The sequence below is a fragment of the Miscanthus floridulus genome, chromosome 5, assembly GCF_019320115.1.
Source record: "Miscanthus floridulus cultivar M001 chromosome 5, ASM1932011v1, whole genome shotgun sequence".
Lineage (NCBI taxonomy): Eukaryota > Viridiplantae > Streptophyta > Magnoliopsida > Poales > Poaceae > Miscanthus > Miscanthus floridulus.
Window position 1 is genome coordinate 99,719,115 of NC_089584.1, and position 20,098 is coordinate 99,739,212.

The 20,098-nt window shown below is 49.4% G+C and overlaps 1 long non-coding RNA gene across 1 annotated transcript; it reads left to right on the top strand.

Moving 5' to 3' along the window:
• Window positions 1-162: 162 nt before the first annotated feature.
• LOC136452763 (uncharacterized) lies at window positions 163-677 on the top strand. Its single transcript, XR_010758895.1, has 3 exons — window positions 163-368; window positions 444-542; window positions 628-677. It is a non-coding gene; the product is annotated as an uncharacterized lncRNA (long non-coding RNA).
• Window positions 678-20,098: the final 19,421 nt, after the last annotated feature.

A 20,098-nucleotide genomic window follows, 5' to 3' on the forward strand; every position in this document is an offset into this window, starting at 1 on the left:
ATATTTTGTTCGTTTCACATGAAAGAATCATTGAGTAGGCCTTCATATTGCCGATTTGGTGTAAAATTTGTAGGTTCAATAGACAAAAAAATAAGAAGATCACCAACTGGCAGCTGGAGCACCAGCGCTACATTGATGAGTGGATGTTGATGGAGAAGAACAACATGGGCATCCACGCCGTCCATCGTGACAAGGCATTCCATGATTACCTTGTTTGGTTTGGTCAACGAACAAGGCTTCAATTGAGGCCCGCTTGGACGGAGCAAGACATTGCTGACATTGCGAGCGAGGATGAGGGCAACAACCCATATGACCAAGCTACCCGAGAAGGCAGGCAAGTTGAGATCGCCCCTGCGTTAGCCAGAGCTGTAAGTGATACAACTATTTCCATCTCTGAGGTCTTTACTGTGATGGAGACTTAAATTATTGTTTTTGTTGCATAGAGCATGGAGATAATGAGGACAGTGGCCGACCAAGGAAGGGCATTGATGATTCCTGTGGGCGATCCTGATGAGGCCTCCATGTTACGACAGCACATTCAGGTAGTCTCCTCTCATTCAGTTGATGTTACATCTTTATATAGTTTTGCGACCAACCCCACTTACTAATAGTGCTTTCAAAATGCAGCGTGCCATGCATCGCCTACGAAAGGTAGCTGCACACCTTGGATGTAGATGTTCCTCGGATGTGGCAGTCCCACAACAGCTTGGTGCTGGACCTTCTACTGCACATGTTGGAGGGACTTCATCTTCACATGGTGCACATGGTGGTAGGACTTCTTCTTCACATGGTGCAGCAACTACTGCAGAGGGTGGTCAAGGACATGGTCATTATGATGATGAAGATGATGAAGGACAGGGAGAGTACTATGATCATGAGTATGATGAGATTGGCATGTCCCAGCTTGGAGATGCACCCAAAGAACTCAAGGCCCCTCCGGTTCTGGACGTCCACAGAGGACGCTCAGACCAGTGGACAGGTACACTCCAGGTACCTATCCGTTTGGGAGGGGAAAGCATTACGCTCGCCGTCCACATTAAGGTACAAGGAGCGATAGAAGATCCAAAGACTTCATATGCTTTATTTTGTGCATGGACTATGTATGCATTGGACCTTGTACTATGTTTGGACTATGTTTGTTGATTGATGAAGCATATGTATGGACTATGTTGGATGTTGAATGTGTTGGACTATGTTGGATGTTGAATGTGTTGGACCTTATGTATGTACGGATGTTGAATGAATGTGTATGTTGGTGTGGTCATGTGTTATGTGAATGTGTGGAACGTCGCCATGTTTCATGTTTCCAGCTATTAAGGGCCTCCGTCGCAACTCACAAGGAAGAAGGGGTGTCATCATCCCCATCCTCCATGTTACGATCAACCTCTGTTGGATCCACGGTGACATGGCAAGCACGCAATGGGGATGAAGCGGCTTAGGAGAGTCGGGGAGCTAGTGAGCTTAGGTCCGTTGTTGGCACAAGGTCATCGTCGGCTGATTAGAGTAGTGGGCAATAGTGAAGCAAATCGAAGCAAATCGTCGGATGATATATTTTGGTGAACCCAGGAGCTCGGCGTTTAGTCATTTGACGCCGACCCCTGGTCCATACTGGAAACCATTGCATCGAAGCGCCGAGGTGCCCAACCTCGGCGTTTAGTCATTTGACGCCGACCCCTGGTACATACTGGAAACCCTTGCATCGAAGCATCGAGGTGCCCAAGCTCGGCATGCGGTAAATTGACGTCGAGCCATTAACCTTGGCGTGGTACGACTAAGTGCCGAGGTTAGGCCCAAACCGGGCCACGGCCGTTGCCAAACCCTAGGGTTGGCGTGGGCCGACTCGACACCGAGCCTCAGCCCAACTCGCAAACGGCCGAGCCAAACCCTAGGGTCGGCGTGGGACGACTCAACACCGAGCCTCAGCCCACCTCACACATGGCCGAGCCAAACCCAGCGTGGGCCGACTCAACACTGAGCCTCCCAACACGTAAACGCCGACCCAAACCATTTGGTTTATGTTGTGATCCTATTTGCATGATTCAAATGAAAAATATTTCTCAACGATTCCTCTTCGACTAACACGAGTTATACTAATAAGAGTAGACATGCTATATTTATGTTTGTATGTTTGTTCCTACAGGAAAAACCGAATGTTGGTTCGATTTCAATCCCCTATTTTTAGAGAGACTCAAATCTTTTTTTCAGTTTGGGAATCAACCATAGTACATGAAACTTAGAGGTAGGTAAACTGCAATTTATGAAATAGCGAATGCACAACGATTACACTCACATCAAAAGTAACAATGGCATGTCACAAACTAAACCTAGCATGCCTTAGGGGATTGAAAGAAACAAGTGATACAGACATTGCAAAGGGTACACACTCACATAAAAACTCATACAAGCATTCCACATTCGGATTGACTAACAAAGGTTGGTCCTAATAATGCTCCCACATATTGAACTGAGTTGCGCCTTCCCCATAGTATCCTCCAGTTGACGGAGGCGGTGGTGGTGGCGATGGCGGTGGAGAAGGAGGTCCGTCCTTCTTATGGTACGGGCACTCATAGTACGGATTATTGCATAGTGCCTCCTCTGCATCATTGCTGTTGTCGTCGTCCGACTTGTCCCTGTTACCACTTCTAGGGCCATACTCTAGGTCAAAGATGCGTCCCTGTAGGTATGTGATGTACTGTTGATGGGGATAGATAGGAGGAGGGTCGACCCATCTAGTGAAGCCACAATTATCTGGACAGCTTGAATCCTGAAAACCCATCTACCAATAAGTACTACTAGAAACCAAATGCAAATCTAAAAAAGGAGAGAGTTCAAAGGCAATACAAATCCTCGCGGGCATCTGAAGAAACGACGGCCTCCACCGTCATAGTCATTGTACATCTGCACAACGCAATCCAAACCATGGTGGCATTTTGGCCAATCTTCAATGCGCTTCTCGTATGATCTAAGAGGTCTCTCACGGGTGAAGTCACTCTTCCTCTCCAAAGGAAATTCCTCTATTGGTTCTTCAAAAGAATCAGGACCCAGAGAACCCTCCCACACAATCGGAGGTCCCTTCCTCACCTCCTTTCCTCTCCCTCCACCAAAACCCTTTCCACTCGAGGAACCTCCGCTCGACATTTGCTAAAACTAAACCAGAAAACAAGTTGTGTGGATGTGGAGCAAGACATGGAGCACTATATATAGAGATGAAGGCAGGGTCACCATGAATGCTACTTGACAAAAAGCATGTGTGCGTACTCATTTATTGAATCTGCAAAGGCTAGATGCTTCATCTGAAAAGCCTACAACCATGACTGGTCATTTCATCTGAAAAGGCTATACCTGTGTTTTGTCACTTCATCTAAATGCAGTACATCACTCTGATATTAATTCATTGCATATACGGATACAACAGTAAACGAATCTAGGCTTTTCAGTGAGTTTTCAAATAGACTTGTAGCCCTTTCAGTGACTGCAATAGTACTTGTAGCCCTTTCAGTGACTGCAACAACACAAGTAGTCTTTTCAGTGATACAAATAGTACCACTATAGTCTTAGGATAGTTAACAAAGTACAGGGCATAAGACCATCTGAAATAAAATCATAGTGCATTACAACATAATAAAAAAAGTCCAGGGAATAAGTTCATCCGAAATCAAAGTAGAGTGCATTACAACATAGTAAAAAAAGTCCAGGGCTACACGACATCGCTCGTGAATGAACCAAATACCTACTGAGTGCAACGAGGCCACTTTCCCTTCTTCTCGGCATCGGGATTATCCTCCATCGCTGCCTTCGCTCGGCGCACACGCTCAAGCTTCTTCTCCCTCTCCGCCCTATACGCAGCAACACGCCTCCTTTCCTCCTCTTCCTTATGCTCCTTTTCTATAGCCTCCAGTCTGCGTCTCTGCTCAAACCTCTCCTTAACCTCCGCATCCCACTCCTTCAGGCCTTCTAGACGCTGCTTGTCTGACTCCTTGATCTCAGTGTCAATCCACTGCTCAAAGTCACACAGTGGTGGAACGGTCTGCAAGAAAAACAAATTGTTACAAAACAAATAAATAAGCAATACTTAATATCACAAGAAAATTAATTAACACAATAAAAATTCCTCACAAACGATGCACGGCGCTGTTGCTTTGTAGGTTCCCATGCATAATTGGGACACATCCAGTACCTCTGTCTATATGTTTCCTCATCGTCAGAGATGTCTACTTTGCAAGGATCACCACAAAAGCACATTGGTCGAGGAACACCTTCAGGGAGAGGCTTTAGGTCGTAGGGATTTGCCCTCTGGCGACCATAGCTATAATTGAAAGAATTTAGTCATATTAACGGAGAACCAAACCTAAACCTAGGGTTTTCTATTTGTTGCACAGATAATGAATAAACATTGGGATTACCTTGGAATACGAGCTTTACCACGCCTTGGCATCCTAACATTACGTAGAAAAAAAATCAATCCAAAGTACCTTGCAACGAATGTAAAGGTACTAACACTAAATCACCATACCTCCCAAATAAGCTTTTCATTACAAACCCTAAATAAATTTGAATCCCAACAAACACAAAATTTAACTCGATGATTATAAACCATAACATATACAACAACAACAACACCAACAACCATACATTTGGGTCATTCAATCATTTGAACCACCATACATTGCACGAATGACATGAACATGAACCAAACCTATAATGCCAAGTTCAAAAAGAAACGAATCTAAATGGATGAATTGAAAGAGGGGAAAGAGGAGTACCTTGGCAAAACGCCTTGGTCATAATAAATTGAAATGTAATAACCAACAAATAAATAAAATACATAGTAACCCTAATGACCAACAAATAACTAACCCTAATGACACCTACAATAAACAAATAACCCTAATAACCAAAATAACTAGAAACCAAACTAACCTAACATGTTCATCACATAAAACAGTTAACCAACAATGCACTCAATCATCCTAAGCCATACATTTTGCAAATGCAAACACAAATATAACAAATCACCAAACAACCATGATTCCACATGATTAGGGACAATGTAAGCACATCTACGCGGATAGAATGGAGGAGGGGAGGGACCATTACCTCGAGGAAGCTTCGGGAGACAAGATCTGGGCACCGGGGGTCGATTTTGGAGGTTAGAGTTTCGTGGGGGCCGTGGGAGATTTGGGAGCCGGCGGGGGAATGGAGGAGGGGAGGGAAGAAGAAGAAGGGGGCCTCGGCCTAAAGGGTCCAGACCTCGGCATTGAGTCGGGCCACGCCGAGGTCTGGAGGCTCGGCGTTAAGTGACCCAATGCCGAGCTTCTGGGCCACCGTGCTTTGTTGGGCCGCCTGGGCCACGCTCCGGATGGGGCCAGTAGCTCGGCGCGCAGTCCAACCGCGCCGAGTTTGGGGACTTAGCGTTGGCTGACACGACACCGACGTCTCGGACCCACGCGCCAACGTGTCGACGACGACCCCGGTTGTCCATGACGTGGCAATACCTCGGCGTCGAGTGACACGACGCCGAGCCTCATATATCGGCGTCATGTGCTAAGACGCTTAAAAATGGTCTATTTTCAGAAAATGTTTTGGCGTTGGTATTTTTCTAAAAATTGTTTCCAAAAGAGACCAAAATATGAAAATTTCACTTGAATCAAAGTGCCACGCTGGCCAGTCCAGCGTGTCTTCTCCAATTAGGATTGTCAAGATTACCTCAGCTTCCTCCTCCCAAAAAGTATCACATACTAGTTGCTCATCCCAACCTCCAGTGTTCGGGTCAATGAGTTCATCCACTCTTGGAACCGTGGGCCGACGTGCCAAAGGTGCGCCTTGACCCGTGTTTTTCCTATGTCCCTTGTCTAGAGGGAGCGAGTAATTGTGCAGCACGTATAAATAAGGGCTGCAGCTTATTGGTCTGCGGCTGCAGCTTATTGCAGCTACAGTACATAGTAGTTGTTTCCTCGCAGCCACAGCCTGAAGTAGCTGCAGGGGGCACTTCGAATCGACAGTTCACGTGTCGCCGCTGCCACCTAGGCCAACGCGTTCGGCGTCGCAGGCAAGCGAATCGCCAAGGTGGCCGTCGGGACCTCCACGCCTATAGCAGTCCTCGTCCGGCGCTGCCTCACGTTGCGGCCGCCGCAGCGCCGTTGCCCTACGCCACCGGAGTGCCCTGCCTCTCTGCCTACACCGAGGGCGAGCGCCGCCGACGATGCCGCTCCGCCACACGGCAGACACCACCGACCCTCGCCTACGGAGCCCGAGCATTCCAGCACCGGAATCCTCTTCGCCTCCTTGTCCGGCAGCCCACAGCACCGGGGCCGAGGCTCCTAGCGCTGCCACCCTCGGCCCTCCTACTCCGCCTCACGACAGCTATCGCCGCCGAGCCTCTTCTCTACGCCGGCCACGCCCACACAGGCCACGACGCCACGCCGAAGCTGCCCTCGCCCGGCCCGCTAGCCTGCCGAGCGCGTCGCCGCGTTTGGGCGGGTCTCATGGATGAAACCTATATCCACCACTACCAGACATAGCATCTTTGCCGAGGGCCTATCCCTCTGCCGAGGGCAAATAATCGGGCACTCGGCAAAGAGTGTAACCCTCGGCAAAGACTCTTTGCCGAGGGCCAGACCCTCGGCAAAGACAAGCACACGACAACAATAATTATTTGCCGAGGGCTAAACCCTCAGCAAAGGGTCGGCTCTCGGCAACACCGCCTGACACGATGTCCGTCTTCTACCGTCAATCTTTGCCGAGAGCATCACCGTTAGGCCCTCGGCAAAGACTTTTTAACTGTTTTTGCAATTTTTTTTAAAAATCCTTTGCCGAGCGCCTTGTGACCTGGCGCTCGGCAAAGACAGTCTTTGCCGAGTGTCAAGGTTGGCACTCGGCAAATTAAAAAAAAATTGTTTTTTTCTCCCCATTTTTTCCTGGGCCTTGCTACAGTAACTGAAACTCCATTTCAAAATTTGGGACAATTTTGAGTTTTTTTACTATATTTCCTTAATTATTTTTGTTTTGTTGAATTTTTTCGACTATTTCAAATTTGAACTGCATGTACATGAAATAATGGAATTTGGTCATTCAAAAAATGGTATTCATGATGTTTGGCGTATTTGAGGCCGTATCCAGGAACTCGCATGAAATTACGAGCATCTTGTTGTCGTAACATGGCGATGTACTTGCGGTAAAAGTGTATTTAAATTATATAAAATCCAAACAAAGTCCGAAAATCACGAAACTTGTCGAGGTGTCTTGTTATCGCATGTGGAGGTCACATGTGGAGATGTTTGGCTTTTAGGCATCCGACGTCACAACTTGCTTCAAACTTTATTAATTTTTTACCACGGCCTCCACATGCGATAACAAGACACCTCGACAAGTTTCGTGATTTTCGGACTTTGTTTGGATTTTATATAATTTAAATACACTTTTACCGCAAGTACATCGCCATGTTACGACAACAAGATGCTCGTAATTTCATGCGAGTTCCTGGATACAGCCTCAACATACGCCAAACATCATGAATACTATTTTTTGAATGACCAAATTCCATTATTTCATGTATATGCAGTTCAAATTTGAAATAGTCAAAAAAAATTCAACGAAACCAAAATAATTAAGGAAATATAGTAAAAAAACTCAAAATTGTCCCAAATTTTGAAATGGAGGTTCAATTACTGTAGCAAGGCCTAGGAAAAAACGGGGAGAAAAAAACAAAAAAAAATTTTAATTTGTCGAGTGCCAACCTTGACACTCGGCAAAGACTGTCTTTGCCAAGCGCCAGGTCACAGGGCGCTCGGCAAAGGATTTTTAAAAAAAAAATTGTAAAAAACTTTGCCGAGTGCCGCTGGGCCCGGCACTCGGCAAAGCTTCTAACCTAAAGGCCCACAACGGGCCGGCCCAACCGACCCCCTCCTCTCTCCCACCCGCGCCCCCGCGCCCCCGCGTCCCTGCCGCGCCGCCGCCGCCCCCGCCGTCGTCCCCCTCCGGCCGGCGAGCTCCTGCCGGGCCCGCCCCGGCGCCCCCGGCCCGCCCCGACGCCCCTGTCCAGCCCCGGCAGCCCCGTGCCCTCGCCCCGGCGGCCCCACGCCCGCGCCCCGAGCTCGCCGGCGCCCGGTGGCCCAGCGGCCCCGCGCCGCGCCCCGGCGTTCCCGCGCCCCGCGCCCACGCCCCGGCGGCCCCACGCCCCTGCGGCCGGCCAACAGAGGGAGAAGGAGAGGAGAAAGAGGAAGAAAGAGAAGGGGGAGGAGGAAGAAAGAGAAGGGGAGGAGGAAGAGGAAGAAAGAGAAAGGGGAGGAGGAAGAAGAGGAAGGTGCCGACCCGACCGCTCGTCGATCCTCGCTTCATTCCGACCGCTCGTTGATCCTCGCGCTGCTGCGGTCATCCCCACTGTCGTCGTCGGCCCTCGCTCTTGTCGTTCTTGCCGCCAAGGTAAGCCCTACCCTTGTAGGGTTAGTAGTAGTAGTTAGTAGTTAGTAGTAGTGTTAGTAGTAGTAGTTAGTAGTGTTAGTTGTAGAGTTAGTAGTAGTAGTAGTTAGTAAATAGTAGTAGTTAGTAAGTAGTAGTGGTTAGTAGTATTAGTTAGTAGTGTTAGTTGTAGGGTTAGTAGTAGTAGTAGTTAGTAAATAGTAGTAGTTAGTAAGTAGTGGTGGTTAGTAGTAGTAGTTGTTAATAGTTAAGTAGTTCTTAGTATTAGTACTATTAGTAGTTAAGTAGTTGTTAGTAGTAGTTTTAGTAGTAGTTGTAGGGTTAGTAGTAATTGTTGTTGTACTACTTCAATACTTTCATCTAAATGGAAAGAGAACTAAAATACATGGCTCCTCTTGATATATTGGTGGTTGTTGGCCTTCGTGCCCATGTTTGGTATATATGTGGTTGTTGGCCTTTATGCCATGTTTTTTGTAGGTTTTGGGAACCTCCCCGTGCAGGGGAGGTGCTACCGAAATTTTGAGTCGACACTAACCATTTTTGCCCTTTTTTGTAGGACCTGTGGGAGGGACTCGGTGACCCCGATCATCTTTGTCGGTGTTGCGGGTCTTCCTACACTGTGTCGACTCGCCACTGCACCGACTCTCCACCGCCCCGCTACCCTGACCTCACCGGCACCCTAGGTATAACCCCTCTATCCATATGTGGTCTTTCGTCACGTAACCTAGTTAGGTGTCTCCCATCCAAAAGAGATACGGTTGGAGGTATACAGATCTTTGTATATCTGCGACCGTATCTGTTTCGAATTGTCCACGTTTTTTGGACAGCCCACGAATGTGTAGATAAGTTAGTTTCCATGGTCCGCTCTAGTCCGAGATGGTGTTTCGGCATCACCCCTGTTGTTCTCTAGATACACACTCTCCCTTGCAGGACGTGCATCGGGAGAACAACGGGGAGGTGCTGCCGAAATTCTATCTCGGATAGGGAGCGGAGCATGGAAACTAACCTCATCTACGCATCCGCGGGTGGGATTAGGACCTATCCTCACCTATTAGAGAGTAGGAGCACCGCGTAGATGCAATTGATGGTTACATTACTATGTTCTGTATATGTGGAAGGATGGAAGACCGTCAGTGGATGTACACAGGCCAGAGAAGCAGGAGTGACTTTGACATCGAGTGGGTGAATGGGACAGATGCTTTCTTGGAACATGCATAGAGCTCGGGTGTAGCTAAAGGACATTCTAAACTTTGGTGTCCCTGTAGCAAATGTGACAACAACAGAAGGGTAGACAAGGTGACCATGGGTAAACATCTTGTGTACAATGGTTATACGGCTGGCTACCACCGGTGGATCCACCATGGTGAAGCAGATCGTATAAGAGCGGAGGTGGTGAGACCACACCTCGAGGCTTTTGATGATGATGCCGGAGTAGCAGACATGCTAGATGACACTCACCAAGCTCACTTCGCAGAAGGATGTGAGAAGGAGGAGATGGAGGAAGCCGCTAAGGCCTTCTATGAAATGTTGGACTCGGCACAGAAACCCCTTCATGAGAGTACAACGGTTTCTCAGCTGGATGCCATTGGACGTGTTATGGGGTTGAAGGCTGAGTTAAATCTGAGTCGCGAAGGCTTTGATAAGATGTTGGTCGTGTTTGGCAGCATGCTACCGGAGAAGCACATTCTGCCAAAGAACTTGCATGAGTCACAGAAACTACTTCGTATGCTTAAGATGCCATATGACAAGATACATGTTTGTCCGAAGGGGTGCGTCTTATTTAGGAAAGATCACAAGGATGCAAAGTACTGTCCGAAGTGTAAATCCTTAAGGTACCTGGAGGTAGACTCTGGAGATGGCCAGAAGAGGCAGCTTACGATCCCCACGAAAGTCCTACGGCACCTTCCGTTTGTGTTGAGGATCCAACGGCTTTTCATGACCGAGGAATCCACAAAACAGATGACATGGCATAAAGAAGGTGTACGCTACAAGCCATGGACGATGGTGCATCTGTCTGATGTCGAAGCATGGATGTACTTTAATGACAAACATCCTGACAAAGCTGCTGAGGCTCGTAATGTACATGTCGCGCTGGCAACAGATGGGTTCAATCCTTATGGACAGTTGTCTGCCCCATACACATGTTGGCCCATGTTTGTTATCCCCCTGAATCTCCCCCATGGCATCTCCTTCCAAACATGAGGTCAGAGGAGGAGGACCAGGGTCAGTAGGAGGCAGCGGACTCCTTCCCCGCCACCTTCAGACGAGGTGATGGAGGAGGAGCATGTGACGGCCACGCCCGAGGACGAGGTTGAGGATGAGGACGTCCGACAGACCTAGGACGAGGCAGCCGAGGACGAGGCCGCCGAGGGCGACAGTTCCGCTACCCCGACTATCTACCAGCGAGGTCCCACGAGCCTCCCTCAGCCACCGCTTCCTCACAACCGGGCACTGATTCGCCCTATGGCGAAGAGGTAAGTAACTATAGATGTTATCACAACTACTTCATATGGTAATGTTGGAAATCAAAAGAGGAACTGATAAATTTTCTTAATCACTTGTGTAGGGCCTGGTTGGTTTTGTCGGGTACTTCTTCACGCTCCCCGCGAGCATCCTTGGTGTTTTGTGCAGGAAATGGTACCCTGGCCTTGTGAACATGTCCGAGGACATGCGGGAGCTGGCCTACACGTGGGACAGGTACCAGTTGGCCCCTGACGACATGTACCGCAACAAGCAGGAGCGGGTACTAGCGGAGTTTTGGGTAAGTCTCTCTCGCACAACATTTTCATTGGGCAAGTCTTTTATTAAAATAATGAATGGATACATTGGTTTTGTATGCAGATGTATTTCAAGCCGGAAGAAGGACTTGAGGCCCGGGCAGATCAGGTGGCTGCCGCCGCCTGTAGAAAGTACTTCACCGACATGCACCACGAGGCACGCGTGTAGGCCCACAGAGACTACTACGCCGTGGTGTTGAAGCAGTCCATCAGCAAGCCTGATGCAAGACAGGTGGAGCTGTACCGGGCCCAGTACCTTGAGGTAGACGAAAAACATTAATAATGATTCATTTTGAGATTAAGTTGGTTTAATTTTATCTTTTTCTATGTCAAATAATCGATGACTTATAGGTGGTTCCCTGGTGGTGCTGATCCCACTCCTTGTGCTAGGAGATGATCGTGGACAGGTGGTTGTCCAACGACTTTGCTGAGAACCACTCGAGGCAGTGGGACCAGCGTCTGCTGAGGCGAGGTGCTACTCACCATCAAGGCAGCCGCAGCCTCCTGGCCTACAAACAAGCATATGTAAGTGATTTCTTTTATCTTATTTGACGCTGAGTTCTGCCTTATTTCTCACCATCTTGCCATCTTACTCGTAGGAGGCTGCACACCCAGGCGTGGAGGTCTCGGAGTTCTCTGCGTGGGCTATGTCCCACATGGGCAGGGCGTCTTCCTCTATCTCCTTCGACCCGTCTGCCCCGCGCGAGGTGTACTCTGACCCGACCGTGCACACTAAGGTCCAAGAGTACACCTCAAAGGTGAGGGAGGTCCATGGGGAAGATTACGATATGCGCACTAAGCCCATTGATGCAGAGACCATCATGAGGCTAGGAGGAGGCAAGAAGCATGGGCAGCTATGGATTGCAGACGGCGCCATCGACTCCACCACTGTTCCCTCTCTCGACGTGCTCCGAGCACGGAGCACGAGCTCTAGCCTGCCCATATGCCCACGGCCTAGTCCGTCACTGCAGCGGGTCGACGCTCTCGAGGTACGTCCTGTTTTACTCATCGTACGTTCATCTTTGCACACCTAAGTTACATTTGCATTACTGAAATATTGAAGTTTGTATTGCAGGCCGAGCTGCAGGCCCAGAAGCTCATGGTCGAGGCTTAGAGCGCGCAACTGCAGGCCCAGAGGGAAGCGTTCGCGGCCCAGGAGAGGAGGATGCAAGAAATGGAGGCCTTCATGCAGAGTGTCCAGCAAGGGAGTGTACATTTGCCGTTGGCAGCACCTCCACCGCCTACTCCTACAGCCACTCCTGTAAGTATGAAAATTCACTCTTACTAGATGCTTCCTTGACATACAACCATGGTTGACATACAAACTTACTAGATGCTTGACATAGAAACTTACTAGATGCTTGACATAGAAACTTACTACATGCTTGCACTAGCTATGACATACACCAATGCTTCACATAGAAACTTACTAGATGAATCTCACACATGCAACCTCTTATCCTTTTTGCAGCTTCCGTCGGCGGGTTCGAATAACCCCGCTAATGCGTCACCGAATGAACCATCGTGTCATAGGCCGTTTTTTGAGGAGTTGTGCTTCGTCATGTGCTTGGACTTGAGCTTCACTTGTGGTTGTGACTTGTGCTTTGACTTGATGGACTGTGTTTGTGAATTTATGACTTGTGGTTGTGATATTTGACTTGTGGTTGCGATATGTTGTTATTTGAGTTGTGGGTGTGATATAATGTGTGAAAATGGTTTCGTTGTGATATATATGTGATTATTGTGATGTTTGTGATATATATGTGACATGTGATATATATTTGAACTGTTTGTGTCAGTGGAATGCAAAAAACAAAAAAAAATTGCAGTTTCGGTTGATTTGCCGAGTGCAATGGTCATGACACTCGGCAAAGCTGGGAAACTTTGCCGAGTGCCAGGACATTGCACTCGGCAAAGATTTTTTTTTAAAAAAAAAGCAAAAAATCTTTGCCGAGTGCCAAGCTGGGGAGGCACTCAGCAAAGAGTTTTTTAAAAAAAAAATAAAAATGTCTTTGCCGAGTGCCTTGCCGCCGTGGCACTCGGCAAAGAGTTTTTGAAAAAAAATAAAAAATGTCTTTGCCGAGTGCCCAAACTGTCGACACTCGGCAAAGACGCCATCAACGGAGCAGCGCCGTTGGCGGCTACTTTTCTTTGTCGAGCGCCGCCGTTGGCCCTCGGAAAATGATTTGCCGAGTGCCCGACAACTGGCCCTCGGCAAAGAGCCTCTTTGCCGTTAAATTTTTTTCCGAGGGCTCTTTGCCGAGGGCGGCGCTCGGCAAAGCCTTTGCCGAGGGCTTTTAGGCCTTTGCCGAGTGCCCTGGGCCCTCGGCAAAGATGCTCTGTCCGGTAGTGCACCCAAATCCATGTATACATTTCCTTTCCACGGTTTGGGTGGGTCTAGAACAGGTGGGTTGGGTGGGTTTCATAACCCATGCACAGGGCTAGATCCAGGAGAAGGAGGCCTACCTCGTCGGATCCGCCATGGCCACCGCGGGCGCGAGTAGGAGGGAGGAGCTCGGCGTGAGTGGGGATGCGGGCGCGGGGATGGCCAGCTTTCCTCCACCCAAACCTTTCCAAGCCCGTCGGAGTTGGAAAGATGAGAGGGGGAGCTCGTCGGAACCCTAAAGAGTAGATCTAGGAGGAGGAGGAGGAGGAGGAGGAGGAGGAGGAGGAGAAGGCCTACCTCGACGGATCCGCCATGGCCGCCACCGGCGCAAGTATGAGGAAGGAGCTCGGCGGGGGTGGGGGCGCGGGCGCGGGCGCGGGGAGGATCTCACCGGGCGTGGCCGCGGGGAGGACCTTGTCGGGATCTCGCCGGACACATAAAGAGAGTGGTGGGGGAGGATAAAGTGCAGAAGTGCAGGGTAAAGAAGTCATTACCAAAAAAGTTTCTCAATCCTTCTATGTTTTCTTATCCACGTGGTTTCTCATTTCCTTATTTGTTTTCCAATCCACGGTAGTTTCTCATTCTTTATTGTTTTCTGATTTTTCTAGCAGCACAACTTTAATTTCTGATTTTTTGTTTTCCACCGGCAACTTTTCTTTTCCTGGTTATGGATTCTATTTTGTGTTTAGTTTTTTTAACGAATTTCGTGGTTTTGGAATTGGTTTTTGTTTTCTAATTTTTTTCTAACGGCAAGATTTTTTTTCCTATTCTATTTTTTACTTTTTTTGTTTTGTTTTTATATTTATTTTCAGCAACGTTATAAAGTCTTATTCCACGACACTTTTCCTATTCTATTTTTCATTTTCTTATTTTTCTTTCTAACAATGTTATAGACTATAATTCTAAGACGCACCAAACGACAGTACCGAGTCCTTTTCCTACAACGTATTGAAATAGATGAGTATCACCAAACTTTGAACCGCAAATCGTTCAGCTAACAACGTAATAACATCTTCCGTTGTAGAAGCCTTTTCATCTTCCGCCTGGGCCATGGGATTCCCATCACGTGGAATCGTGGACATGGCCCAATAGGCAAGTGCGGAAATTCGCAAAAAAAAAGGCAATTGCGGACGTACGGTAATACTACTCTCCCTGACGAATAATTTTCTTCTTCGTTTTCGTCGGTCCTCGACTCCTCGCAAAAAAAAAAAGAAAAAAAAAGAAAGAAAAGAGACGCAAAAGCTCCGCCATGGCTGCCAGGGCCCGTCGGAGCTGGGATCCGAGGGCTTGCCGGTGGGGAGGTCTGGCAGACGCCAGAGCTCGCCATATTGGTAGATCCACCCCTGGCGTGATTCAAGCTTCAACCTCTTTGCCAGCAGCAGCTAGGGTGCATGCCGTACTCTACTTAGCTTGACGACAGCACACACAACCTAGTTGTCGGAGGTGAGCAACAAGGTAGCGCACGGGTAGTGGAACTAGCAGCACGTGAGACTTCACGCGTCAAGGAGAATCAGGTATTTGAGGGAAGGAGAGGTACTAGGGGAGTTGCATCTAGGATGACAATCCCATCTGCGGGTATTATATCCGATGGGTATGGACATGGGTACAAAATTTTATCCTACGTATAGGTACAAGATTCTAACCGCGGGGCGCAGGTATATCACTTCACCCGTTATTAGTACTAAAAATACAAAGGAAATACATCTATTCTAGTGATAATCTAATCACAGGTACGCGATGAGTGTAGATACCTGTCGGGGTTATGATACTCAAGACACCGATTAGTCAGCCGCTCGGACGGCCCACGACACACAAGCTAGTACAAGCCCAAGCAACCGTGGTCTAACTAAGCTATATAGGCCTGGGCCAAGTGCTGGGACAAGGAGTCGGCCACGACCTCTTTTCTCTCCCTTCACCACACGTTGCCTAGCTCCGCACGACCTCTCCTCCGTCCTGACCCCTGTGAGGAATGGAGAGGGGTCAAGCTCCACCAAGTACGACTGTCTTGATAGGGACAGGCACACCCGCTCAGTCCGCCAGGACCGAAGGGACATACGTCTTGGAGCAGGTGCCATACCTACACTACGCCGCAGACAAGACAGGACCGCCTAGCGGTGACGACAGCTATGGTAGCCCACCGTCCAAATGCTGCCCGACGGGATGGGCATACGGCCCCATCCACTACGGGATGGGGCTCACCACTACGGTCATGACTTTCAAGGCCAACCGAGCCAATGAAGGACACGACCCCAGAGCTCGGGATCGTGGTTCTCGGCTTCACGACCAGCAAGACAACCGACGACCCGAGAGCGGCTACCTACTCATGTACGACGCCCTCGAGAGACCAGAAAACAATGACGAAGGCCATGGCGAGACCAAGTCGCATAGGACAGCTATTGAACCACCGACGTGCCAACAGTGCCGCCATGACCGGCACTGTAGCACCACGCCACCCCATGCCGTGACGTGGGCACAAGACCATGACAACAACCATGTTCGGAGGTACGTTGACGCCAAGACAAGACGGCCATCCTTGCAAGACAGGATAGCTAGTTTCCCCTCTCTCAGGCTCACGACCGCTCAGTCGGGAGAACCTAACTTTTTATACGTGACCTGGCTCCGGACTCTATATAAGGGCAGCCAAGGCACCCTTCCAAGGGAACGAACTCTCAAGACTTCATTCGGACAGTCTCTCTCCACTCTCCTACCTCTTACACTCTCCTTGCATACCCCATTGTAAGAACTTTAGATCATTCAACCGAGGAACACGCACTCGACCTTTCTCTGAGGTTGGACGTAGGGCTCTGGCCTGAACCAGTATAATTCCTTGTGTCTTGGGATTCTACAATTGTCTTTCTGGAGCAACGCGACATACGTATAAATTCACTCATCGGGTGACAAAACACCGACAATACTAGAACAAAATCTTACCCATAGATACGGTCGTGGGTATGAGAAAATAGCTGATAGTCAATTTGTCATGGAAGGGTATTTATTCCACCTGCATCTTACCCGACCCACTATCATCTCTAGTTGCGTCTTCCCCTTATTTGAGGGGAGATGGGGGTAGTTTTTGGTGGCCAGAGGGTTAAGAGGTTGCTTAGTCTCCCTTAAAATGATAGTTTTATAGGGATGTTGTAACATCATCGGTGTTACATTGTATAGTTTTTGTTAAAACCATGCCATGAGCATCATGTTTATGTATTATTGCATGTGGTAAAATGAGAAATTAAATTTTATTGCACTAATTCTCAATTTGAGATCTAATTTATTCCTTGTCCAAATACTCTCCAGCACAGCTCTCACTATTGTCATCCTGATCCAACTCCATCTCTCACTATTTCATCTCCTTCTTGATCCCCGGAGCACGCCCTCAGCACACTCATAGAGCAAGCCCGCGTAGCACGCTTGCAGTACCCTTCACTGGCAAGTTTCGCCATAGTGTCATTATTTCGCCGTGTCATGAATGGCGAGTTAGGCAGCAGCCTCTAGCGTGTTGCACACGCTCTTCAGCAAACGAAGATGACCGACCACAGCAGCTCGTAGAAATTCGTGTGCCATCCATTAATGCCTTGCTGTAGGGCTGCACGTTCTTACCCTGTGTGTGGGGGTATTAACCCCTATACCCTTACGGCTAAGCTTGGGCTGGCCCAGATCGATGGGTCCGGTCCATCCGAAAGACGACGTGCGGCCCAGCCAACCTGGTTGGAGTCCCGCGCAAGGAGTCAAGGCGGATTTGGCGATCAAGCAGGATCCTGGTCGGTTAGAATAGGAATCATTATCCGGCCACATATGGCAATTGTAACTGACTAGGATTAGTTTCCAGATCTGTAACCCTGCCCCCCGGACTATATAAGGCGGGCAGGGGATCCCTCTAAAAAACATCTCTCATTGACATACAGCAATACAAATCAGACGCAGGACGTAGGTATTACGCCTTCTTGGCGGCCGAACCTGGATAAAACCTCGTGTTCGTCTTGCGTCACCGTCTTGTTTGTGGCTTGCGCATCTATCTGCTGACAATCTACTACCTTGGGCATACCCCTAGGTAGACTGCCGACCATATTTCGTCGACAGTGGCGCGCCAGGTAGGGGGTGTGCGTACTGCTCTCCAAGCAAACAAGATGGTCATCTCCTCCGGTTCCATGGCTATGCCGAGCGGCCTCACGTTCACCGTCGGCCAGATCACATGGACCACCGGCTCCGACGACTTTGTCGCCATGACTACGGAGAAGGCGTGGATTCAGTCTGCGCCGACCACTACTTCCTCTGCATCGGCTATGGCTCCGACCACGACAGATACGGCTCTGACCACGATGGATCTGGCTCCGACCATGGTACATCTGGCTCCGACCACGCCTACATCGTCTTTAGCCATACCGACAACCCGTCATCCACTTCCCCGCTACAAAGGGAAACAGATCGACAACACCGACCTGCTCGATTCCATCGATCGGGTCGGCATCAAACTCGCTGAAACCCTAGCTTTGGTAAGTATGATTCAAAGTCAACCTAATGAGCAGGTAACCGCTTCCCACAATAGATCTACCCGACCAGCTCGGACCAGTCGTCCTACACGACTTGGTACAGATCTCGTGGTCATATCTACTCCTGAGGGGCGCTCCGCTCGTCGCCGGCCAGTCTTCGCGACGGGTCTTCAACTCTCTGAGTACGAAGCCTCGACGGGGAGACACCAGGCCCAGCCCTATGGCCTACGAAACACTGCCTCCAGCTATGCGTATAACTTACAACGCCGCTTGGATCTGTGTCCTATACACCGACCTCAGCCGAAGCCACGCAACTTCGTCAACATGGTCCGGATTGAAGATTATCAAGAAGGATCCGTCCACACAGTCCGAGAGGGCGACTCCAGCTCCTCGTCTGGCATCGCATCTAATGCATCTGTCCACATCGAGCTTCAGCGTCACGTAGATGAAGGCGTCAAATACGATCTGGATCTCCCAGACCACGCCCCGGGTTTCCCCCAATTTCCATCTTTCCCGCCAAGACGAGGGGATTTGATCCATGTTGTCAGCAATGATGAGCCGCCAGCAGTTGGCGAAACAGAACAAGAAAGAACTGCTCGCGAAGAACGCAATATTGACCGGTTTAATCGCCGATAGATCGAAGCTGAAGCAGACCAGGAGGCACGACGCATAAGGGTCCAGCCACGTGACCTCAACAATGCTTTCGATAGGGTGGGGGACAAACAAGTCTTCAAGACACCAAGCGCCAATGTAGCCGTCGCCATGGCGACAATGCAGCGGCTACCCAACACTCCCGAGACCCAGGCAGTTCACGACGACATACAAGCTTATCTGACGGCTGCTATGGCTCAGACCGCAGAGATGATGAATCAAACCCGGGCTCCATCCGTTTCAGTCGAATCAAGCCACAGCCGCCAATACTCAAGTCGCTCACAGCCACTCAACCAACGTGGCTCGCGCAACAACGACCCATCGGACAACCGTTAAGGCGGAAACGGTGGTCATGAGGGTGGTCAGGACGACAACCGCCGCCGGGAGGATAACCGCCACGACGTTCGAGATGACAACCGCCGAGATAACCACGACAATCGCTGTGATAACCACGGTCGTAGGGCTAATCCAGATGGCAATCGAGATCGCCGCGATGGCAATAACGATCTCCGCCATTACCTCGGTGGACGTGACATGCGCGCTCGCATCAACCAGAGAGCCAACGATCATGCATCCTATGAAAGCTATCGCCGTATGGAATATGACACTGCCCACGGCCCGCCGGGTTTGAAGCAGTTTACTCCACACCTTCGCCAAGTCATATGGCCCAAAAATTTCAAACTCGAAAAACTTCAAAAGTACGACGGCAAGGAAAACCCCGAATTATGGGTCATGCTCTATGAGACCGCGTGTAGATCAGCCATGGCGGACGAACACGTCATGTCTAACTATTTCCCAATCGCTGTTGGCCATGCAGGTCACCAATGGCTGGTCAGCTTGCCTGCAAACTACTTTGACTCTTGGTAGGAGCTCAAGCAAGCCTTCATTGACAACTTCATTGCTACTTGTGAACAGCCAGGCAACAAATACGATCTACAACGGATTCGAGATCGAAAAGATGAGCCACTACGCGAGTACGTCCGGCGCTTCTCGGAGATGCGCATCAAGGTCCCATCAATCTCCGACAACGAGGCAATCGAGGCTTTCGTCACTGGCCTCTGCTTCCATGACGCCCTAAGGGACAAGCTCCTCCGCAAGAGACCTAAATCAGTCACAGCGCTCCTGGCCACTGCCAAGAAATACGCGGATGCCGATGACGCTAAAAAGATAATTGTTGAAGAAGCAGCAAGGGTTCCATGTTCCGACCACCCCCCACACCACGACGATTACCGCGACAGTCATGGTCGGAACGACAATTTTGACTGCCACAACCAGCGCAACGACTCCCGCGACCACCGTGACCAACGTAATCAGCGGCGTAACCGCCATGATGATTATAGGAGCAAGCACGCTCGGGAAGACGACGGCGAGGTCAATAC